The sequence below is a fragment of the Pseudophryne corroboree genome, chromosome 3, assembly GCF_028390025.1.
Source record: "Pseudophryne corroboree isolate aPseCor3 chromosome 3, aPseCor3.hap2, whole genome shotgun sequence".
Lineage (NCBI taxonomy): Eukaryota > Metazoa > Chordata > Amphibia > Anura > Myobatrachidae > Pseudophryne > Pseudophryne corroboree.
The window spans coordinates 300,997,131-301,022,732 of NC_086446.1; the positions used below are offsets into that span (position 1 = coordinate 300,997,131).

General features: G+C 49.3%; 1 protein-coding gene across 8 annotated transcripts in view; it reads right to left on the minus strand.

The window, feature by feature from the left end:
* LOC135055371 (protein FAM217B-like) overlaps window positions 1-25,602 on the minus strand; it is a 180,755-nt gene that overhangs the window by 108,324 nt on the left and 46,829 nt on the right. Inside the window, exon 2 of one of the 8 annotated variants that reach the window (XM_063959349.1) lies at window positions 5,341-5,376. The exons of the other annotated variants lie outside the window; for them this stretch is intronic. The gene's annotated coding sequence lies outside the window, so the exon portion shown is untranslated. The remainder of the gene's footprint in view (window positions 1-5,340; window positions 5,377-25,602) is intronic. 8 annotated transcript variants of the gene reach the window in all.

Here is a 25,602-nt window from a genome sequence, read left to right on the forward strand (position 1 = left end):
GAAACATATATTTTCAGGGCCCTGACTACGTCCAGCAACTTGGAGTCCTCCAAGTCCCTAGTAGCCGCAGGCACCACAATAGGCTGGTTCATGTGAAACGCTGAAACCACCTTAGGGAGAAGATGAGGGCGAGTCCTCAGTTCTGCCCTGTCTGAATGAAAAATTAGGTAAGGGCTTTTATATGATAAAGCCGCCAATTCTGAGACACGCCTGGCTGAAGCCAGGGCTAACAGCATGACCACTTTCCATGTGAGATATTTTAATTCCACAGTGGTGAGTGGTTCAAACCAATGTGACTTTAGGAGACTCAACACTACATTGAGATCCCAAGGTGCCACTGGAGGCACAAAAGGAGGCTGTATATGCAGTACCCCTTTGACAAACGTCTGAACTTCAGGCACTGAAGCCAGTTCTTTTTGGAAGAATATTGACAGGGCCGAAATTTGAACCTTAATGGACCCTAATTTTAGGCCCATAGATAGTCCTGTTTGCAGGAAATGCAGGAAACGACCCAGTTGAAATTCCTCTGTAGGGGCCTTCTTGGCCTCACACCACGCAACATATTTTCGCCAAATGCGGTGATAATGTTTTGCGGTTACATCCTTCCTGGCCTTGATCAGGGTAGGGATGACTTCATCTGGAATGCCTTTTTCCTTCAGGATCCGGCGTTCAACCTCCATGCCGTCAAACGCAGCCGCGGTAAGTCTTGGAACAGACAAGGTCCCTGCTGGAGCAGGTCCTTTCTTAGAGGTAGAGGCCACGGGTCCTCCGTGAGCATCTCTTGAAGTTCCGGGTACCAAGTCCTCCTTGGCCAATCCGGAGCCACGAGTATAGTTCTTACTCCTCTCCTTCTTATGATTCTCAATACTTTGGGTATGAGAGGCAGAGGAGGGAACACATACACTGACTGGTACACCCACGGTGTTACCAGAGCGTCCACCGCTATCGCCTGAGGGTCCCTTGACCTGGCGCAATATCTGTCTAGTTTCTTGTTGAGACGAGACGCCATCATGTCCACCTTTGGTTTTTCCCAACGGTTTACAATCACGTGGAAGACTTCTGGGTGAAGTCCCCACTCCCCCGGGTGGAGGTCGTGTCTGCTGAGGAAGTCTGCTTCCCAGTTGTCCACTCCCGGAATGAACACCGCTGACAGTGCTGTCACATAATTTTCCGCCCAGCGAAGAATTCTTGCAGCTTCTGCCATTGCCCTCCTGCTTCTTGTGCCGCCCTGTCTGTTTACGTGGGCGACTGCCGTGATGTTGTCCGATTGGATCAATACCGACTGACCCTGAAGCAGAGGCCTTGCTTGACTTAGGGCATTGTAAATTGCCCTTAGTTCCAGGATATTTATGTGAAGAGACGTTTCCATGCTTGACCACAAGCCCTGGAAATTTCTTCCCTGTGTGACTGCTCCCCAGCCTCTCAGGCTGGCATCCGTGGTCACCAGAATCCAGTCCTGAATGCCGAATCTGCGGCCCTCTAGAACAGACATTTTCAACCTTTTACAACTCGTGGCACACTGAACAAGATTTAAATATTGCCAAGGCACACTCACATATAATGGTGATGCATGGTGCAGTTGCGTGTCCTAGAATGTCATGTCGCAGCTTCTCCATAGGTAATGCGTGAGCCACTTCTGAGAAAGCCAGAAGAGACCAACACTGCCCGGGCCCAAAATTAGAACTTGCTCTGCAACCACTAAACCCACCAGTATTGATCGTTCCAGGGCCTCAGTAGTGGCAAAACACTGACGGGCCTGGTTGTGATTCTATGGCGGCACACCTGGAGACTGCTCAGGGCACACAAGTGTGCCACGGCACAGTGGTTGAAAAATGCTGCTCTAGAAGATGAGCACTCTGCAACCACCACAGGAGACACCCTTGTCCTTGGAGATAGGGTTATCCGCTGATGCATCTGAAGATGCGATCCGGACCATTTGTCCAGCAGATCCCACTGAAAAGTTCTTGCATGGAATCTTCCGAATGGAATCGCTTCGTAAGAAGCCACCATCTTTCCCAGGACCCTTGTGCATTGATGCACTGACACTTGTCCTGGTTTCAGGAGGTTCCTGACTAGCTCGGATAACTCCCTGGCCTTCTCCTCCGGGAGAAACATCTTTTTCTGGACTGTGTCCAGAATCATCCCTAGGAACAGTAGACGTGTTGTTGGAATCAGCTGCGATTTTGGAATATTTAGAATCCACCCGTGCTGACGTAGCACTACCTGAGATAGTGCTACTCCGACCTCTAACTGTTCCCTGGACCTTGCCCTTATCAGGAGATCGTCCAAGTAAGGGATAATTAAGACGCCTTTTCTTTGAAGAAGAATCATCATTTCGGCCATTACCTTGGTAAAGACCCGTGGTGCCGTGGACAATCCAAACGGCAGCGTCTGAAACTGATAATGACAGTTTTGTACCACAAACCTGAGGTACCCTTGGTGAGAAGGGTAGATTGGGACATGGAGATAAGCATCCTTGATGTCCAGAGACACCATATAGTCCCCTTCTTCCAGGTTCGCTATCACTGCTCTGAGTGACTCCATCTTGAATTTGAACCTTTTTATGTAAGTGTTCAATGATTTCAGATTTAAAATCGGTCTCACCGAGCCGTCCGGCTTCGGTACCACAAACAGCGTGGAGTAATACCCCTTTCCCTGTTGTAGGAGGGGTACCTTGATTATCACCTGCTGGGAATACAGCTTGTGAATAGCTTCCAATACTGCCTCCCTGTCGGAGGGAGACGTTGGTAGAGCAGACTTCAGGAACCGGCGAGGGGGAGACGTCTCGAATTCCAATTTGTACCCTTGTGATACTACCTGCAGGATCCAGGGGTCCACTTGCAAGTGAGCCCACTGCGCGTTGAAATTTTTGAGACGGGCCCCCACCGTGCCTGAGTCCGCTTGTAAAGCCCCAGCGTCATGCTGAAGACTTGGCAGAAGCGGGGGAGGGCTTCTGATCCTGGGAAGAGGCTGCCTGCTGCAGTCTTTTTCCCCTTCCTCTGCCCCGGGGCAGAAATGAGTGGCCTTTTGCCCGCTTGCCCTTATGGGGACGAAAGGTTTAAATGCTCTATAGTCAATAATATACTGTCCCTATCCAGGGTATCAATATTTTCAGTCAGGGAATCCGACCAAGCCACTCCAGCGCTGCACATCCAGGCTGAGGCGATTGCTGGTCGTAGTATAACACCAGTATGTGTGTATATACCCTTTAGGATATTTTCCAGCTTTCTATCAGCTGGTTCCTTGAGGGCGGCCGTATCAGGAGACGGCAACGCCACTTGTTTTGATAAGCGTGTGAGCGCCTTATCTACCCTAGGGGGTGTTTCCCAACGCGCCCTAACCTCTGGCGGGAAAGGGTATAATGCCAATAATTTATTAGAAATCAGCAGTTTTTTATCGGGGGAAACCCACGCTTTGTCACACACCTCATTTAATTCATCTGATTCAGGAAAAACTATGGGTAGTTTTTTCACACCCCACATAATACCCCTTTTTGTGGTACTTGTAGTATCAGAAAAGTTCAAAGCCTCCTTCATTGCCGTGATCATGTAACGTGTGGCCCTACTGGACATTACGTTTGTCTCGTCACCGTCGACGCTGGAGTCAGTATCCGTGTCTGGGTCTGTGTCGACCATCTGAGGTAACGGGCGCTTTAGAGCCCCTGACGGTGTTTGAGACGCCTGGACAGGCACTAACTGATTTGCCGGCTGTCTCATATCGTCAACAGTTTTTTGCAAAGTGCTGACACTGTCACGTAATTCCTTCCATACGACCATCCAGTCAGGTGTCGACTCCCTAGGGGGTGACATCACTATTACAGGCAATTGCTCCGCCTCCACATCATTTTCCTCCTCATACATGTCGACACAATCGTACCGACACACAGCACACACACAGGGAATGCTCTGATAGAGGACAGGACCCCACGAGCCCTTTGGGGAGACAGAGGGAGAGTTTGCCAGCACACACCAGAGCGCTATATATATACAGGGATAACCTTATATAAGTGTTTCTCCCTTCTATAGCTGCTGTATTTGTATTATCTGCCAATTAGTGCCCCCCCCTCTCTTGTTTTACCCTGATTCTGTAGCAGGACTGCAGGGGAGAGACAGGGAGCCGTCCTTCCAGCGGAGCTGTGAGGGAAAATGGCGCTTGCGTGCTGAGGAGATAGGCTCCGCCCCCTTTTCGGCGGCCTTTTCTCCCGCTTTTTTTAGGAAAACTGGCAGGGGTTAAATGCATCCATATAGCCCAGGAGCTATATGTGATGCATTTCTTTAGCCATATAAGGTTTAAAACGTGTTTTATTGCGTCTCAGGGCGCTCCCCCCCAGCGCCCTGCACCCTCAGTGACCGGAGTGTGAAGTGTGCTGAGAGCAATGGCGCACAGCTGCAGTGCTGTGCGCTACCTTATTGAAGACAGGAACGTCTTCTGCCGCCGATTTTTCCGGACCTCTTCGCTCTTCTGGCTCTGTAAGGGGGCCGGCGGCGCGGCTCCGGGACCCATCCAAGCTGAGCCTGTGATAGTCCCTCTGGAGCTAATGTCCAGTAGCCAAGAAGCCCAATCCACTCTGCAAGCAGGTGAGTTCGCTTCTTCTCCCCTTAGTCCCACGATGCAGTGAGCCTGTTGCCAGCAGGTCTCACTGAAAATAAAAAATCTATTTAAACTTTTACTCTAAGCAGCTCAGGAGAGCTACCTAGCATGCACCCTTCTCGGCCGGGCACAAAAATCTAACTGAGGCTTGGAGGAGGGTCATAGGGGGAGGAGCCAGTGCACACCAGCTAGTCATAAAGCTTTTACTTTTGTGCCCAGTCTCCTGCGGAGCCGCTATTCCCCATGGTCCTTACGGAGTTCCCAGCATCCACTAGGACGTCAGAGAAATGGGTGAAGTTCGGATCCCGAGGATCCGAACCCGCTCATCACTAACCAAAACACTGTATGACATGGATGAAAATAGTGCATAAACACCTGGTTTAAAGCAGTGGAGAAGGTGCCAAGATATCACTAGCCTATTCAAAACAAAGCTTTTCACACGTGGAAGTATACAGCTTGTACTGATGGTATTGTAATTATTTTAATGAAATCCAGTACTATAGCTGTAATCGCCATACAATGAATAAAGCTTTTTACCTAATATAGAACATGCTCCAACTGAGTACATACTGTACAAAGCAAATGTTATTGCCTCAGCTTTGTGTTACACAGAAGAATACAGTGTTTGTCAGTACTGTAAATTGTGTCCTATGTAAATACAGTAAGTAATACATTGGGAAGATTTAATTAGCAGTGAGGTTCTGTTCGACCCTCGTTTGCTACAATATCATGAGTTATTATTATTATTACCTTTTATTTATAGGGTGCCACAAGTGTTTCACAGTGCTGTACAAAGGACAGTACAGGGAGACAAAATTTAGCATTACAGTAAATAAATAACAAAAACAGAGTACAGGTAACAAAGAGCACCACAATTCTCAAAACATAATACAACTTAGATGTAAGTAGCGAGGGAGTAATCATCGTACTACTTGGGGCTGGTATTCATAGATAGAGAGGAGCCTTTACCAGTAGGAGAAAAAGCAGGTAAAGATGGTTGCTGAGTGAAATGTGTAGAGAAGAGGGCTTAGACAACAAGAAGAAAGAGGGCCCTACTCTGAAGAGCTAAGAATCTAGTGGGGAGGGGCGACAGATGACATGAGGTGCAAGCAAGCAGGAGTAAGCCTGATGGCAGTATGCAGGCAAAGCAGAGATGTTCAGTGCATAGGGCAGGGGGATGGAGTAGCAACCTAAGGACTAGGTTATGCATCGGAAGGGTACGCTTTGATGAATAGGTGGGTTTTCAGTGCCCGTTTGAAGCTTTGCAATGTTGGGGAGAGTCTAATGGAGCGGGGGAGCGCGTTCCACTGAAGGGGTGCAGCACGAGGAAAATCTTGAACTCGTGCATGGGAAGCAGTGACCAAGGCAGAGGTGAGGCGGCGGTCATCGGCCGACTGTAGTGGGCGGGAGGGAGTATGAAGGGAGAGGAGGTTGGAGATGTAGGGAGCAGTGGAATTAGAGATGGCCTTGTATGTGAGGGTGAGGAGTTTGAAGAGGATTCCGTAGGGGAAAGGAAGCCACTGTAGATTTTGTTGAAGGGGAGTGGCAGAAGTGGAGTGGCGGGAGAGGAAGATGAGCAAGGTTTTCCTCTTAAAATGAATTGCATTGTGAGAGTGTCAAACCCAATCTCGGCTTGAATTGTTTTCAGAATTTTTTTCTGCTAAACATTTATGCAATGTATTATCTGTGTCGGTATAAACTGATTTTCTGGCAAATACTTATGGTTTTAGAATTATAATTGAAATAAAGTTTAATGATAATTTATAAAACTTAAAATAAAATAAGAACACAAAAAAGTTTGTTTTAAAAATTAATGGAATCGTTTCTTTAGCAGATATGTCTGAGCACAACATTTGTACCTTTTCCAATTTCGATATAATCTGTATTTTTTTTTAACTTTTTGTAATTAACAACTTTTTTAGTCACATTTTTCTTGGATATGCAAATATATAACAATAAAGAGGCCTTTATACACGTTTTCCTGATTGTGAGGTCTATTTTTAAATGTACCTTTTACTTAGAGCTCTACTACTATCTAGCACAGTTCCCAGGCTGCTCCATGATGCTGTTTTCCCCCAGGCTACGTTTTTAAACTGCAGCACCGGACCTGGATGAAAACCAGGGCTGTTTGATATTAAAGATGGTAGTGTGAAGGGGAGGACCAACGAATACATGCAATTATGAACACTGCAGATTCTCACTGAGCCAGACACTCCCATTCTGCAGCTTTTTGTATATGGTTCGTCCCCAAAAGCAAAATGTCCAAACGACGCGTTTCGGTGTGTCAAGCACCTTTTTCAAGACTGGATAGTGTGATCCTCAGTCCGGTTTATAAACCCTACTAAATTAATCCTAATTGACTGCTAATTACACTGCTTCCAGCTCACTTCCGCTGGAAGTCACATGCTTGAAAAAGGTGCTTGACACCGAACAGCGTCGTTTGGACATTGTGCTTTTGGGGACGAAGGAGGAGTTCGATTGGATGGTCTGGAAAAGCAGTCTGCGGTGGTGCTGAGCATTTGAGCCTGGGACCGTACCTGATACATCAGCCAACCCACCGCAGCACCAGTGCATGGTGAGACTTATGCTGTATTACACCTAAGAACATCCTCAGTCCAGTGCAATACTCAGTAGTGTGATATACGGGTATATGCAATTCACGGCGAATCGCGGCAAATTATCGCCGTTTTTTAATTCGACACAATTCGACAGGTGAATTCCGGCAGGTGGCTGCCGGAATTCACCATATTCAATGAAAAACGGATTCGACAGTTCCGCGGGCGAAAAACGGCCGATTTGCCGGATTTTACCGCGATTTAAAAAAACCAGGAAAAACCCGTAAAAAAAATGGCGTGGGGTCCCCCCTTCAAAGCATAACCAGCCTCGGGCTCTTCGAGCTGGTCCTGGTTCTAAAAATGCGGGGAAAAATTGGGCAGGGATCCCCCGTATTTTTAAAACCAGCACCGGGCTCTGCGCCTGGTGCTGGTGCAAAAAATACGGAGGACAAAAAGAGTAGGGGTCCCCCGTATTTTTTACACCAGCATCGGGCTCCACTAGCTGGACAGATAATGCCACAGCCGGGGGTCACTTTTATACAGTGCCCTGCGGCCGTGGCATTAAATATCCAACTAGTCACCCCTGGCCGGGGTACCCTGGGGGAGTGGGGACCCCTTCAATCAAGGGGTCCCCCCCCCCCAGCCACCCAAGGGCCAGGGGTGGAGCCCGAGGCTGTCCCCCCCATCCAATGGCTGCGGATGGGAGGCTGATAGCCTTGAGTAAAATGACAAGAATATTGTTTTTTCCAGCAGTACTACAAGTCCCAGCAAGCCTCCCCGCAAGCTGGTACTTGGAGAACCACAAGTACCAGCATGCGGGAGAAAACCGGGCCCGCTGGTACCTGTAGTTCTACTGGAAAAAAAATACCCAAATAAAAACAGTACACAGACACAGTGACAGTAAAACTTTATTACACACTGCCGACACACACATACTTACCTATGTTGACACGCCGACTGCCACGGTCTCCGACGATCCGAGGGTACCTGTGTAAAAAATTATACTCACCTTCCAGCGTCCAGAGGTACATCCACGTCCAGAGATAATCCACGTACTTGTTAAAAAAAGAAAACGAACACCCGTACCAGCGGACTGAAAGGGGTCCCATGCTTTCACATCAGACCCCTTTCCCCGAATGCCGGGACACCACGTGACTCCTGTCACTGAAGTCCCTTCAGCCAATCAGGAAGCGCTACTTCCGTGGCGCTCACCTGATTGGCTGTGCGCTGTCTGAGCTGTCAGACAGCGCATCGCAAAGCCTCTCCATTACTTTCAATGGTGAGAACTTTGCCGTCTGCGGGGGTTACCCGCGGTCAGCCAATGACCGGCGGGTGACCTCACCGCTAGCCGCTAAGTTCCCACCATTGAAAGTAATGGACGGAGCTGTGCGATGCGCTGTCTGAGTTCAGACAGCGCACAGCCAATCAGGTGAGCGCAACGAAGTTGCGCTTCCTGATTGGCTTTAGAGACCTTTCTGTGACAGCTGTCACTCTGAGAGGTCTCTCTGCATTCGGGGTAAGGGGTCCCATGTGTAAGCATGGGACCCCTTTCAGACCGGCATGGTACGGGTGTCCGTTTTTTTTTTTTTAACAAGTACGTGGATTTATCTCCGGACCCTGGCTGAGGTGAGTATATTGATCTTTTCTTTTCAGGTATCCGTGGATTCTACATGGAGAAGAGGACCGATGTCGGCGTGTGAACATAGGTAAGTATGTGTGTGTCGACGTATGAAATAAAGTTTTACTGTCACGGTGTGTGTGTCCTGTTTTTATTTGGGTATTTTTTTTCCAGTTGAACTACAGGTACCAGCGGGCCCGGTTTTCTCCCGCATGCTGGTACTTGTGGTTCTCCAAGTACCAGCTTGCGGGGGAGGCTTGCTGGGACTTGTAGTTCTTCTGGAAAAAACAATATTCTTGACATTTTACCAAGGCTATCAGCCTCCCATCCGCAGCCCTTGGATGGGGGGGGGACAGCCTCGGGCTTCACCCCTGGCCCTTGGGTGGCTGGGTGGGGGGGACCCCTTGATTGAAGGGGTCCCCACTCCCCCAGGGTACCCCGGCCAGGGGTGACTAGTTGGATATTTAATGCCACGGCCGCAGGGCACTGTATAAACGTGACCCCCGGCTGTGGCATTATCTGTCCAGCTAGTGGAGCCCGATGCTGGTGTAAAAAATACGGGGGACCCCTACTCGTTTTGTCCCCCGTATTTTTTGCACCAGCACCAGGCGCAGAGCCCGGTGCTGGTTTTAAAAATACGGGGGATCCCCTGTCCATTTTCCCCCCGCATTTTTAGAACCAGGACCAGCTCGAAGAGCCCAAGGCTGGTTATGCTTTGGAGGGGGGACCCCACGCAATTTTTTTCAGGGATTTCACCATTCCATCTATAAAAAATAAATAAATATATATATTATTTTTAAAAATATATACATAATACTTGTGCCTCCAAAAAGGACAAACCAAGTACCTAATCCCTTCTAATATAAATAGATCTGATATTACCACGAAAAAAAAACACAAAAAAAACATGTTTTAATTTTATTGGTTTCACCCTCCAAAGTGTGGCGGATTGAAAATGACGAATTTGCTGTCTAAAAGCACTGCTGTCGAATTTCCAAACTTGAATTGAATATGCTTTTGTCGAATTGCAGCACTTGTATCATTGCAGAAAAGTCGAATTTGCAAAAAGTCGAATTTCAAAAAGTCGAATTTTGAAAGTCCGTTTTTTTGACGGAAAGCACTGAATTGCATTGACAATTTTTTTTTTTTGGCGAAAAATACCCGAAATTCGACAATTTCGGGAATTCGACCGCAATTGCATATACCCCATAATCTGTTTGGAAACCTGTTAACCACGCATGGTTTATATGAACTGAATTTCACTGTACTATTGAGCCATTATTTTACTAGTCAATACCTGTGATGCATGTTATTTTGATCAGTTCTTACTGTGATCACATTTTATTATGTAATTTTTAAGAATAAATATTTTTTATCTATATAATTTGTGTATCTCTGTGAGAAATCCAGGAGTTTCTTTTCAGCGCCCATTGTGTACATATAAAACAAGTAGTTTCATGTTTTATGGGAAACATAGTGCTCATTCTCAAGGTGCACAAGGGCTACAATAATAACTGCACAGGAATTGGTGTATTTAATATTTCTATGATTCATGAAAATTGTATTTAAAAATCAACAAACAATATTTCTTCTAGTTCACTACATTAGAGAAATGCACGTTCCTCTTCAGGTGTGTTTGGGGACAAGATTCTATTGACAGCGACTGCTCCCACTTCTGTGCAGGCGCACAAACTTAAGTGGAAAGATACTCCAATTATGTTAAATAGGCCCTGTTCACATTTTCTTGGACCACTTGACCGGTTTGGGTGGGCTTTAAATAGCAAAGAAACGCCCATTGGTTACTAAATTAAGCCCACCCAAAGCTAACCTGTCCCTGGACCATTTGTGCCACATTTAAAAAAGGGGAGTGTTTAATTACAGAGGAGTATCAGGCTGGGAGAACGTGTGCTGGGAGCAGGAAGGAACAGCAACTTGGAGAATGGGTGCTGGGGGGGGGGGGCGGAGAGCCACAGCAGACTGGGAGCAACACTGTACTCGCAAGAAGAAGCCTCAGTCACCCGTCTATCATTAGACCAGTGCTCAAGTTACTGTACAATTCTCCCATTTGTGGTGTATTACAAGCAAAAAATAAAAACGGAGCATCTTGGCTATGCTGTTAGTTCAGGTTGTCTGGAACAAAACACAGTGACAGCCTACAGCGTTACAAGGCCTGTCACAAGAGTATGAACAATTTTTGAGATTTTTTTTTTCAAATAGTAAAAAAATTGCCTTTTTGAGAAATCAAAAATGTGTTTTTTTATTTTTACATTTTTCATAAAAACATATTGCTGTTATTTACTGTATGAAAGCCCATGAAGAGGTGTAAAATGAGACCTTGCCCAACTCTCTAGCGCATATGTGAGCTGCAAATGCAATTGAAAAAAACATTAACAGCAAATTTTTCGTGAGATTTGGGGGTTTTCTTTACACCCATGGCAGAATTTATAATACCAAATGTCATCAGAATCTGAAACGGTCAGTCTGAAACCTGTGTTGATTTGGTGTGGAATAACTCATACAGCCTATTTAAAAAATAAAAATAAAATAAGAATTTACTCACCGATAATTCTATTTCTCGTAGTCCGTAGTGAATGCTGGGACTCCGTAAGGACCATGGGGAATAGCGGCTCCGCAGGAGACTGGGCACAACTAAAAGAAAGCTTTAGACTACTGGTGTGCACTGGCTCCTCCCACTATGACCCTCCTCCAGACTTCAGTTAGGATACTGTGCCCGGAAGAGCTGACACAATAAGGAAGGATTTTGAATCCCGGGTAAGACTCATACCAGCCACACCAATCACACCGTATAACTCGTGATACAATACCCAGTTAACAGTATGATAACAACTGAGCCTCTCAAAAGATGGCTCAACAATAACCCTTTAGTTAAACAATAACTATATACAAGTATTGCAGACAATCCGCACTTGGGATGGGCGCCCAGCATCCACTACGGACTACGAGAAATAGAATTACCGGTGAGTAAATTCTTATTTTCTCTGACGTCCTAAGTGGATGCTGGGACTCCGTAAGGACCATGGGGATTATACCAAAGCTCCCAAACGGGCGGGAGAGTGCGGATGACTCTGCAGCACCGAATGGGCAAACTCTAGGTCCTCCTCAGCCAGGGTGTCAAACTTGTAGAATTTAGCAAATGTGTTTGACCCCGACCAAGTAGCTGCTCGGCAAAGTTGTAGAGCCGAGACCCCTCGGGCAGCCGCCCAAGAAGAGCCCACCTTCCTTGTGGAATGGGCTTTCACTGATTTAGGATGCGGCAGTCCAGCCGCAGAATGTGCAAGCTGAATCGTACTACAGATCCAGCGAGCAATAGTCTGCTTTGAAGCAGGTGCACCCAACTTGTTGGGCGCATACAGGATAAATAGCGAGTCAGTCTTTCTGACTCCAGCTGTCCTGGAAACATAAATTTTCAGGGCCCTGACTACGTCCAACAACTTGGAAGCCTCCAAGTCTTTAGTAGCCGCAGGCACCACGATAGGTTGGTTCAGATGAAAGGGTGATACCACCTTAGGGAGAAATTGGGGACGAGTCCTCAATTCTGCCCTATCCATATGGAAAATCAGATAAGGACTTTTACATGACTAAGCCGCCAATTCTGATACACGCCTGGCCAAAGCCAAGGCCAACAACATGACCACTTTCCACGTGAGATATTTCAATTCCACGGTCTTAAGTGGCTCAAACCAATGTGACTTTAGGAAATCCAACACCACGTTGAGATCCCAAGGTGCCACTGGAGGCACAAAAGGGGGCTGAATATGCAGCACTCCCTCAACAAAAGTTTGAACTTCAGGTAGTGAAGCCAGTTCTCTCTGGAAGAAAATCGATAGAGCCGAAATCTGGACCTTAATGGAACCCAATTTTAGGCCCATAGTCACCCCTGACTGTAGAAAGTGCAGGAAACGGCCCAGCTGAAATTCTTCCGTTGGGGCCTTCCTGGCCTCACACCACGCAACATATTTACGCCATATGCGGTGATAATGGTTTGCCGTTACTTCTTTCCTAACTTTAATCAGCGTAGGAATGACTTCCTCCGGAATGCCCTTTTCCTTCAGGATCCGGTGTTCAACCGCCATGCCGTCAAACGCAGCCGCGGTAAGTCTTGGAACAGACAGGGCCCCTGCTGCAGCAGGTCCTGTCTGAGCGGCAGAGGCCATGGGTCCTCTGAGATCATTTCTTGAAGTTCCGGGTACCAAGCTCTTCTTGGCCAATCCGGAACAATGAGTATAGTTCTTACTCCTCTTCTCCTTATTATCCTCACTACCTTTGGTATGAGAGGAAGAGGAGGGAACACATAAACCGACCGGTACACCCACGGTGTCACTAGAGCGTCCACAGCTATCGCCTGCGGGTCTCTTGACCTGGCGCAATACTTTTCTAGCTTTTTGTTGAGGCGGGACGCCATCATGTCCACCTGTGGCCTTTCCCAACGGTTTACAATCATTTGGAAGACTTCTGGATGAAGTCCCCACTCTCCTGGCTGCTTCCCAGTTGTCCACTCCCGGAATGAACACTGCTGACAGTGCTAACACGTGATTTTCCGCCCATCGGAGAATCCTTGTGGCTTCTGCCATCGCCGTCCTGCTTCTCGTGCCGCCCTGTCGGTTTACATGGGCGACCGCCGTGATGCTGTCTAACTGGATCAGTACCGGCTGGTTTTGAAGCAGGGGTTTTGCCTGACTTAGGGCATTGTAAATGGCCCTTAGTTCCAGAATATTTATGTGCAGGGAAGTCTCCTGACTTGACCATAGTCCTTGGAAGTTTCTTCCCTGTGTGACTGCCCCCCAGCCTCGAAGGCTGGCATCCGTGGTCACCAGGACCCAGTCCTGTATGCCGAATCTGCGGCCCTCTTGAAGATGAGCACTCTGCAGCCACCACAGCAGAGACACCCTTGTCCTTGGAGACATGGTTATCAGCCGATGCATCTGAAGATGCGATCCGGACCACTTGTCCCACTGAAAGGTTCTTGCATGGAACATGCCGAATGGAATTGCTTCGTAGGAAGCTACCATCTTTCCCAGGATCCGCGTGCAGTGATGCATCGACACCTGTTTTGGTTTTAGGAGGCCTCTGACTAGAGATGACAGCTCCTTGGCCTTCTCCTCCGGGAGAAACACTTTTTTCTGTTCTGTGTCCAGAACCATTCCCAGGAACAGTAGACGTGTCGTAGGGACCAGCTGTGACTTTGGAATATTTAGAATCCAGCCGTGCTGTTGTAGCACCTCCCGAGATAGTGCTACCCCGACCAACAACTGCTCCCTGGACCTCGCCTTTATCAGGAGATCGTCCAAGTATGGGATAATTAAAACTCCCTTCTTTCGAAGGAGTATCATCATTTCGGCCATTACCTTGGTAAAGACCCTCGGAGCCGTGGATAGACCGAACGGCAACGTCTGGAATTGGTAATGACCATCCTGTACCACAAATCTGAGGTACTCCTGGTGAGGATGGTAAATGGGGACATGCAGGTAAGCATCCTTGATGTCCAGTGATACCATGTAATCCCCCTCGTCCAGGCTTGCAATAACCGCCCTGAGCGATTCCATCTTGAACTTGAATTTTTTTATATATGTGTTCAAGGATTTCAAATTTAAAATGGGTCTCACCGAACCGTCCGGTTTCGGTACCACAAACATTGTGGAATAGTAACCCCGTCCTTGTTGAAGTAGGGGCACCTTTACTATCACCTGTTGTGAATACAGCTTGTGAATTGCCTGTAACACTGCCTCCCTGCCTGAGGGAGTGGTTGGTAAGGCAGATTTGAGGAAACGGCGGGGGGGAGACGTCTCGAATTCCAGCTTGTACCCCTGAGATACCACTTGAAAGATCCAGGGATCCACCCGTGAGCGAGCCCACTGATTGCTGAAATATTTGAGACGGGCCCCCACCGTACCTGGCTCCACCTGTGGAGCCCCAGCGTCATGCTGTGGACTTAGAGGAAGCGGGGGAGGACTTTTGCTCCTGGGAACTGGCTGTATGCTGCAGCTTTTTCCCTCTACCTCTGGGCAGAAAGGACGCGCCCTTAACCCGCTTGCCCCTATTGGGCCGAAAGGACTGTACCTGATAATACGGTGCTTTCTTTGGCTGTGAGGGAACATGGGGTAAAAATGTAGACTTCCCAGCTGTTGCTGTGGAAACGAGGTCTGAGAGACCATCCCCGAACAACTCCTCACCCTTATAAGGCAGAACTTCCATGTGCCTTTTAGAATCTGCATCTCCTGTCCACTGCCGAGTCCATAACCCTCTCCTGGCAGAAATGGACATTGCACTTATTTTAGATGCCAGCTGGCAAATATTCCTCTGTGCATCCCTCATGTATAAAAGTGCGTCTTTAATATGTTCTACGGTTAGCAATATAGTGTCCCTGTCTAGGGTATCAATATTTTCCGACAGGGAATCTGACCACGCAGCTGCAGCACTGCACATCCATGCTGAAGCAATAGCTGGTCTCAGTATAACACCTGTGTGTGTATATATAGACTTCAGGATAGCCTCCTGCTTTCTATCAGCAGATTCCTTCAGGGCGGCCGTATCCGGAGACGGTAGTGCCACCTTCTTTGACAAGCGTGTGAGCGCTTTATCCACCCTAGGGGATGTTTCCCAACGTGACCTATCCTCTGGCGGGAAAGGGTACGCCATTAGTAACCTCTTAGAAATTACCAGTTTCTTATCAGGGGAAGCCCACGCTTCTTCACACACTTCATTTAACTCCTCAGATGGAGGAAAAGCTACTGGTAGTTTTTTCTCTCCAAACATAATACCCTTTTTTGTGGTACCGGGGGTAACATCAGAAATGTGCAACACATTTTTCACTGCCTCAATCATGTAACGTGTGGCCCTACTGGAAGTTACATTAGTCTCATCGTCGTCGACACTGGAGTTAGTATCCGTGTCGACATCTGTGTCTGCCATCTGAGGTAGCGGGCGTTTTAGAGCCCCTGATGGCTTTTGAGACGCCTGGGCAGGCACAGGCTGAGAAGCCGGCTGTCCCACATTTGGTATGTCGTCAAACCTTTTATGCAAGGAGTCGACACTGTCGCGTAATTCCTTCCACAGCACCATCCACTCAGGTGTCGACCCCGCAGGGGGTGACATCACATTTATCGGCATCTGCTCCGCCTCCACATAAGCCTCTTCATCCAACATGTCGACACAGCCGTACCGACACACCGCATACACACAGGGAATGCTCTGACAGAGGACAGGACCCCACAAAGCCCTTTGGGGAGACAGAGAGAGAGTATGCCAGCACACACCAGAGCGCTATATACCACAGGGATCCCACTATAAATGAGTGTTTTCCCTTATAGCTGCTTATTTTATATATACTGCGCCTAAATTTAGTGCCCCCCCTCTCTTTTTTACCCTTATGTAGCTTGACAACTGCAGGGGAGAGCCAGGGAGCGTCCTTCCAGCGGAGCTGTGAGGGAAAAATGGCGCCAGTGTGCTGAGGGAGATGGCCCCGCCCCTTTTCCGGCGGACTTCTCCCGCTTTTTCTGGAATTCTGGCAGGGGTATTTTTACACCTATATAGCCTTCCTGACTATATATGGTGTAGATTTGCCAGCCAAGGTGTCTTATATTGCCCTCAGGGCGCCCCCCCCAGCGCCCTGCACCCATCAGTGACCGGAGTGTGAGGTGTGCATGAGGAGCAATGGCGTACAGCTGCAGTGCTGTGCGCTACCTTGTTGAAGACAGAAGTCTTCTGCCGCCGATTTTCAGGAACACTTCTTGCTTCTGGCTCTGTAAGGGGGCCGGAGGCGCGGCTCCGGGACCGAACAGCGAGGTCGGGTCCTGTGGTCGATCCCTCTGGAGCTAATGGTGTCCAGTAGCCTAAGAAGCCCAAGCTACCACCAGTTAGGTAGGTTCGCTTCTTCTCCCCTTAGTCCCTCGTTGCAGTGAGTCTGTTGCCAGCAGATCTCACTGTAAAATAAAAAACCTAAAATATACTTTCTTTCTAGGAGCTCAGGAGAGCCCCTAGTGTGCATCCAGCTCAGCCGGGAACAAGATTCTAACTGAAGTCTGGAGGAGGGTCATAGTGGGAGGAGCCAGTGCACACCAGTAGTCTAAAGCTTTCTTTTAGTTGTGCCCAGTCTCCTGCGGAGCCGCTATTCCCCATGGTCCTTACGGAGTCCCAGCATCCACTTAGGACGTCAGAGAAAATAGGATTTTGGTACTTACCAGTAAATCCTTTTCTCTTAGTCCGTAGAGGATGCTGGGGACTCCAAAAGGACAATGGGGTATAGACGGATCCGCAGGAGCCTGGGCACACTATAAAGACTTAAACTGGGTGTGAACTGGCTCCTCCCTCTATGCCCATCCCCCAGATCTCAGTTAGAAAACTGTGCCCAGGAGAGATGGACATTTCGAGGAAAGAAGTTGTTATTATAACACAGTAAGTGTCATACCAGCTCACACCTCAAACACACCGTAGGCCGTGGCATCCAGTAGAATACCAGCCCACGGCATGCACAACCCACAGCCACATGCTGCGAGAATATATAACACAAACCGTGTGTTCACATAAGCAACCATAAGATCCCGCATGCCATGGCATGAACGACAGTACCAATCGCCTGACAGAGAAACCACACCACCAGGGTGTAAATAAAACCAATCACTGCAGACACAGTACGCACTGGGACGGGCGCCCAGCATCCTCTACGGACTAAGAGAAAAGGATTTACCGGTAAGTACCAAAATCCTATTTTCTCCTACATCCTAGAGGATGCTGGGGACTCCAAAAGGACCATGGGGATTATACCAAAGCTCCAAAACGGGTGGGAGAGTGCGGACAACTCTGCAGCACCTAAAGAGCAACAAAAAAGTTCCCCAACAAAAAGGATACCAAACTTGTCTACAGCAAAACCGTTTGATACCGACCAAAACACTTCTCGGCAAAGCTGACCCGCCGAGAATCCCCGGGCATCCGCCCAAGATAAGCCCATCTTCCCAGAAGAATGGGCCTCCACTTAGATCTGTGACGACAATCCAGCCGTAAAATGAACAAGCCTAACCGCATCACAGAGTCAGGATGTAACAGACTGCATATCGGAATTTCCCAAACTACCCTGGGCCCCTGCCAGACAAACAGAGCTTCTGTTACTCGACACTGAGCCAAATTGGCGACCAGCATACTCAAAATCCCCGACTAGATCAGTGAATTTTGACACAGCTAATGCGTAATTAATTACCAGCAACAAAATGGTCCGATATCTGTTAAATCCAGAAACCATTCTAGGTAGGACTACCAACCTAGTACCCAATTCCTCTCTGTCCACAAGCAAAGGCCTTGTGAAACAAAAACACCACTTCCGACACCCGCCTTGCGGATGTTAAAGCTAATAGCAAGACCACCTTCCGAGAGAGAAATCTTGTAAAGAAATATTATTAAGCTTGCATCCACCCCGGCCTGCAAAGTATGGATAAACCCGATCTAGCCGAAAGAGTTCCACAGAAGTCTTCGTGGATACACACCAAGACATAGAAGTACTCCAACTACGGTGGTAACCCTTTGTCGTTAGGTCCTTCCTATCCTGAAGAATTGAGGGAACGACCACAGCGGGAACACCCGTCCGGCTTAGGATATGGCATTCAACAGCCCCACCGTCAGATGGAGCCGCGGGGAGATCATGCTACCTGCCCTGATCTTGTTGTAACATTACCCCCCGAAGAGGAGGAGGGCCGTAATCTTCTATGAGTAAATCATGAAAAAATTGGATAGGGAACTCTCGCCGGCTAGCCCGGATTTAAGAGGGCCACCGGAACCTTCTAACATCTTCCGCTGACCACCGCGAAAAAAGTGAAAACGGAGAGGCCACATAGACCAAACTAAAGACACCCCCAGTGTCCCGAGGATGTCCACTACTATATCTTGAGTGTCCCTTGACCTGGACTAATCTCCTTGAGGCCTCTCTTTGAGGCGAGACGCCAACACGTCCAATTGTGACACTCCTCAAAGATTTGCCGCGTCTGGGAAAGCTTCTTAAAGATGACCGAAATTTCTCCGGCTGGATATCGCGTCAGCAAAGGAAAACGAATTTCCCGTCATTTACCTCCGAAACCGAAGACTGCTAAAATAGCGTTTTCCAGACCTCCCCTTCAACTGCAAACTGTGCAACTTCTGCCAATGCCGCTTGCTCCATTTTCCGCCATAGCGGCCTGCGGACGCCACTGGTAACAAGTCGTCCAGCAGAGCCAAGACGGCAGGACCCGACGACTACGTTAGACGAAAATAGCTCTTAAATCCAGAAAGCCAGCATCTGAGATCAGTATGTACGGACACCAGGCTCTAAACCTGGATCCCGAACCTTCCTTCCTCTAGAAGGAGAGAACTGAGTAGACACCACCTGAGCGATATTCTGGCCGTTTGTATTATGTTCCGGTGCCTGCTCCGGTGAGACCCAGACCAACTTCCCTACAGGTCCCGTAAAAAAAAACACTCTGGTAATACACCTGCACACCGAACAGGCCTCTTAGGCCGCAGCCATCTGTTTTGTAAGCGGAAGATATTGAAGAGGTGTCACCTCAAACCAACTCTGGATCCTCAGACCTCTTTCCACAGGAAAAAACATCTAACCAAAACCGGTCAGCACCTAGTCCGAAAACCCCATTGGGGGGGCTTGGCTATTAGCGATGCAACAGACAGACTCCTTACAGTATGCTGCAGCAAAGAAGGAGGAAGCGGTCCGGCTGGAGGACAGCATTCTCCTCCCCTTCTAACGTTGTTGCAGGGGTTCTGATGCCACAATGTAGTGACCGGCCCCATCGCAGAAGTTGGGACGTCAGGAGCTGCTGCTGATGCACATAAACAATGAGGTAAAAGCGGCAGTGACGTCATTAGATCTAGGACGTAGCAATGGCATTTCTAGATGAGCGCCCTGCACAAATGCCCGCAGGTAGCCAATGTAATTCGCTGGAAAACATTCCCTGCCTTTAAGCAGTACTGTGCATTCATGTTGCAAATATTATTTTACTGCTGTAAGCTCTTAATACATACTCTCCACTCTACATACATCTATGTATATATATTATTAATTTTCTTTTTTTATAACTTCCAGCAGTAACATATAGTGGAGAGTATGTATTAAGGGGTTACAGCAGTGATATAGCATGGGGCAACATGAATGCACAGTACCGCTTAAAGGCAGGGAACGTGTTCCAGGAAATTACATTGGCTACCAACGGCCATTTGTGCATATATACTGTAAATGTATCTGATGTGTGATAATTAAAACTGGAAGCTTCTTTCTAAACAGTACCAACTAAATATTTATATATAAAACTAGACCCATTTAAACTAAACACGTAAAAAACACACACTATACCATTGAATAATGTATTAATATACACTGCTGTGTAGGACATCATGAACTTGGGGTTGGGAGGAGGAGGGGGGCCCCAATGCATATTTTTGCATTTGGGCCCACCACTCAAGATCCGCCACTGGTGTGCTCTGTATTCCCGCGGTGGCTGGGGGGTCTCCTGGGGACTTAAGAAATGGTGGAGGAGCCAGCCATTGGTGCCTTCACTTCTGCATGCATTGGCTACTGTACCAGCCAGCCAGGTGCAGAGGATTTCCTTTGGCATGCTTCAGAAAGGAGCCGGGGATGCTTGCATTCTCATAGAGCTCCCATCCTCGGCTCCACAGTCACCCTGCCCTACTGTGGAGCTCCTCCACTGATGGTTCCTGGACAAGGTCGCCCCTGCTCCAACCGCACCCGACCGTGGCACTATTGTGGGCTGATGCCCACGAGAGATACGGGCATACAGTCCCGAGATGTGCACCCCCAGCCTCGCTGCTCATGGAGCCCCCCATGCACAACCCTGCAGGCTGCCGAAAGAGGAAATCAAGAGCATGAGAGTCACCTGCAGGCCTGTGTTCAGGAGGCTGGATAAGGGGATCACGGTGGAGGTGTCCTAGGGAGGGCTGCAGCGTTCAGGTAAGCTGAATCCTGAAGAGGGAGGTGAGCTGCTAAATTTTACCCCTCCCTACCCCCAGCACTGCCCACAGTACTGGCTCTCCTTAGCCCTCTCCTTGCCCCACAGTACAGCCCCAACTGCTATCTACCCTTACCCACTTGCTACCTGCCCTTAACCCTCAACTTTCTACCCCCTCCCTACCCTACAGCACTGTCTGCATGTAACCCTCTCCTTGCCCCAGTACTGCATAACTGCTATCCACCCTTACCACCCCCCTAACCCCAGTGCTGCCTGCCTTGAACCCCCTTCTTGCCCTTCAATACTGTTCCAGCTGCTATCTACCCTTCCCCACACCTTACCCTCAGCACTGCCTGTCCCTAGCCTCCTCCTTGTCCCCCCCCCCCCCCCCCCCACCAGCACTGTCCCAACAACTGCATGCTCTCCCCCCACCCCCCCCTTCCCCACCAATAATATGTGATGAGACCCAGAAATGGTGAAGTAGGACCCCAATTTTCTAAAGTGAGGGGTCCCTGGGACCCAGATTTTTTTCCGCTCGGCGCGATCACTGACAACCAGTGCAAATAATGTAAAATTATAGAAATAAAACTTCACTTAGCTGCCTGTGCATGCTCTACTGCGACCGGGCTCTGCGTCGACCAGGAGTTGACTGTCATAATTTTCTCTCTGCGTTGCGAAGAGAATAACATTCGGACTCCTTGAGAGGATTGAACCCAACTCGTCCCGACCAATCTAGAGCTTAATCAACAGAGCGATCAGCACATGATAAGAATACCATTATTTCAGCATTCATGGATAAACATCATGTAATACACCCCAAAAACACATACATCCTAAGCATGCATATATAAACATATATCTACATATACACTCATATAGATATAACCTATACCCAAGTGGATTGTCCAGACCTGTCAGGTCCATAGTGACAGTAATGTGTTGTAAACGTGTATGAACATGTACCGATATCTACCAGGAAGGTTAAGGTCGACATAAAACATAGTAAATGTCGACCGGCAGGAATATTAAGCGACAAAATTAATAAAAATAATAATCTTGGGACCCCGAGTGTTATGATTCCAGCACTCTGGTCTGAGGAGATCTTATTGCGAGGACCGGAGCACTGTAACGTAATGCTGGGGAAGGGAGCGGGAATGGAAAATAGCCCCTGGCGCCCTAACTCCGTTGTCTCACCCGTGCTGTCAGAAATCCCCTGCGAGACTATGGTTGCTTGAGCCCATGGCAGCCGCGTTTGAAGGGCGGATTACGTCTGCCCAACTCCGATGCCCCCCCAGGTCTTAATGAGAGACAAAGGGAAATCCGAGACAGGGTGATAACAAGGGGCCCTCTGACTAAACAACAAGGCCAGGGGCTACAAGCTAATAAAAACTAGAATATGTGAGGAAAAACCGCCAGGGAAAAGGACAACCAAAATATCCACTTGTCCACTTCTCCTACCCGGCACCGCCGAGTTCCAGTGAGGATTTGTGGAAGCGGAACCCTCCGCAAATGCTCCAAAGACAAAATATGTAAAGATAAAGCGGCTGAGCCGCAACACACGGCAGAGCCGCAACTCACGAAACACCACTCGATATTCAAAGGTGATCAGTCAGGACTACTGGGGACCCAACGACTTCCTGGGATGAGATGCCAACTCCCGGATACAAGACTTCTGAGGACAGGAATGACCGGATACAGCAGGACTGGAACAGACTCTCAGCAAACCTAAGCAGCATGCAGGAACCTATTACCGGCGTCTGTGAGAAGCACGGAGAAGGTATTTAGCAGGGAGTCCTCCAATCAGCTGTTCAGAGCCTGATTGGTATTAATGCCGTGCAGCTGCCTTGCTGCACGGCCAGAAGACAAGTGTGTGTGCGTGTGTAACTAGACCCTGCAACGGGGAACGCGGTCCGCCCGTGGCATCCCCGTTGCTAGGGTCCGTGCGGCTCAGCGCGCCCGGCGTCTAGCGTTGCTAGGAAGCCGGCGGCTGAACGCGCACGGCGTCCCTAGTTGCTAGGCGCCGGGCCGCGCGGACATTGCGGACCCCGGCGCCTAACACCGAGGGGTCTGAGGGAAACATACCAAATAATTTGATAAAATTCCCCCTACATATCCCTATAAATATACATATATACATATACAGGTATAGGGCAATAACAGCCTGATAATTATTTTACACGGGAAATACCGTTGATGCCGACAGGGCATCCACAAACGACTGTATCTTCGCTATCGTGTTTTATGTTCTAGGCATACGAACACCAATCTGCTAATACTTCATTTCCCGAATAAAGCTTCGCCATGTCCTGCGAAACCGACAGCTAACCCCACAGCAGCTCATGACCAAGTCCTCACATCTGCCGACTTATGTCGACCAACCGATAGTGGGTAACCAAACAGGGAAACAGTGAGATTATGCCTTACTACAAGGAATATGTATCCAATTTCAAACTTAATGCTATATGCCACCCCTATAGCATTAAAACACTGTGCCCCCCCTCCATCTTCCTTTACAGCAAGTCCTGGCGGGGATCTTGAAGAAAATGGCGCTGACTCCTCAGAGAAAGCTAAACGCCGCCCCTTTCCGGTGCCTTGCCGCCTATACTGGCTGGCCCCATATATCGTGTAAAACACTATATATTTTCTAAAAATGTCCCTCAGGGCACCCCCCCCCCCCCTTGCGCCCCTGCACCCAAGAAAATCGTTTGCGTGTGGGAGCACCGGGGCAGGACCGCCGCTATGTCGGAAACGGCGGTGGGGGAGAAAAAAGGCGCACAGTGGCCAAACCCGCGCTATCGGGGGTCCGGGACTCGGAACCCCCGGCCGCGCCAATCGCTTGTTCAGGGCGCTCCCCCCTCCGCGCGCTGCACCCGTGGGAAGCAGCGGCGGGGAGGAGAAAGCGCGTCGCACACCAACGCGCGCTGGCGGGGGTCCGGGACACGGAGCCCCCGGCCGCGGCATTACTGTAATAAGTTGCTCAGGGCGCTCCCCCCCTAGCGCCCTGCACCCGTGGGAGGCAGCGGCGGGGGAGAAAGGCGCGCAGTGCGCGAACACACGCTGGCAGAGGTCCGGGACACGGAGCCCCCGGCCCCGCCATAAAACAGTAATAAGTTGCTCAGGGCGCTCCCTCCCCAGCGCCCTGCACCCGAGGGTGGCAGCGGAGAGAGGCGCGCAGTGCGCAAACGCGCGGTGGCGGGGGTCCGGGACAGGGATCCCCCGGCAGCGTCAAAATAACGTCCTGCACAAGCACAATAGTAAAATGTTACACAGGGCGCCCCCCCCCCTTGTATGTCATCGGCGGGGGGTTAATGGCGCGTAGCGCGCTTCACAATGCCGGCGGGAGAATTAGACACGGTGCTCCCAGCACGTTTTAAAGCCAGACTAATTCAAACCTCAGTAACCTGCCGCACAGGGCGCTCCCCCCCCAGCGCCCTGCACCCAGTGAGTGCTGTTGAGTGGGAGCATGGAGCGCAGCGCGACCGTTGTACCTCCGTTACTGAAGTCTTCTGCTGTCACTGAAGTCTTCTGTTCTTCTAATACTCACCCGGCTTCTTTCTTCTGGCTTCTGTGAGGGGGGTGACGGCGTGGCTCCGGGAACAAGCAGCTAGGCGCACCAAGTGATCGAACCCTCTGGAGCTAATGGTGTCCAGTAGTCGAGAAGCAGAGCCCTTAAACTAAGAAGAAGTAGGTCTGCTCCTCTCCCCTCACTCCCACGATGCAGGGAGCCTGTAGCCCGCAGGTCTGCCTGAAAATAACAAACCTAACATAAGTCTTTTAGAGAAACTCAGTAGAGCTCCCCTAGTGTGTGTCCCATCACTCCTGGGCACAAAGTCTAACTGAGGTCTGGGGGAGGGGCATAGAGGGAGGAGCCAGTTCACACCCAGTTTAAGTCTTTACAGTGTGCCCAGGCTCCTGCGGATCCGTCTATACCCCAAGGTCCTTTTGGAGTCCCCAGCATCCTCTAGGACGTAGGAGAAATGATATATATGGCTTCCAGGGAGGTGGGCGGCCATGATGACATCATCCTGTTCCCACTGTCCTACACGGCTGACACCCCCCAGTTACCATGGAAACTGTGTAAACAGGAAATGTAGACACTAAGGAAGCCGCTGATGCACGCTGGAAGGCGGCGAAATGTGTCTGTCAGATCTCCATTGACGGATCACAGCTCACCGTAGTATACACTAGCCGGCCAGCGATTGGAAACCCTAGTGCAAAAGGAAACCGGGTGAGCAGATTCTTACAATTACCCACGGACTCCGTATAAGGCAGACGGTGAAAAACCCAGCCGTGAGGGGTATTGTTAAACACCCTGAATGCAATTACATCAGAGATCCCAAACAAGGCACTATATATGACAATAAAGTTTTATTGCTGTTTCCAATTATGTGCTAAAAAGGCACGGATGGTTATACAGGTCGGGTATCCGTTATCCGGACACCCGTTAACCGAAATATTCAGAAAACCGGAATATTTCAGTCCTGTAGTGACGTCATAACGCGGCCAGCGTCATGACGTCACTGGAGTCTGCGGCCAATCACAGACAGGTGGAGGAGTGGCTTTGCAGCCATTCCCTCACCGCCGATGACTCCCAGTACCCGCCGCTGACCCCTCGGACTCCCCCACTGATGCGCCAGATCCCCGGGACTTCTCACCGTCGTGCTGGGCTCACGGCGGTCCCCCCTGCCGACTCGCTGGATCCCCGAAACCCATACAGATAACAGGTAATCTGTTATCCGGAAAAATCCCATATCCGGAATGCTCCTGGTCCCGAGCATTCCGGATATGGGATACTCAACCTGTATACAAAAAACGCTATACTGATATATGAACTGCCTGAATGGGAACAGGAGCTGTGAGAAAGGCTGATAAGCATATTGCA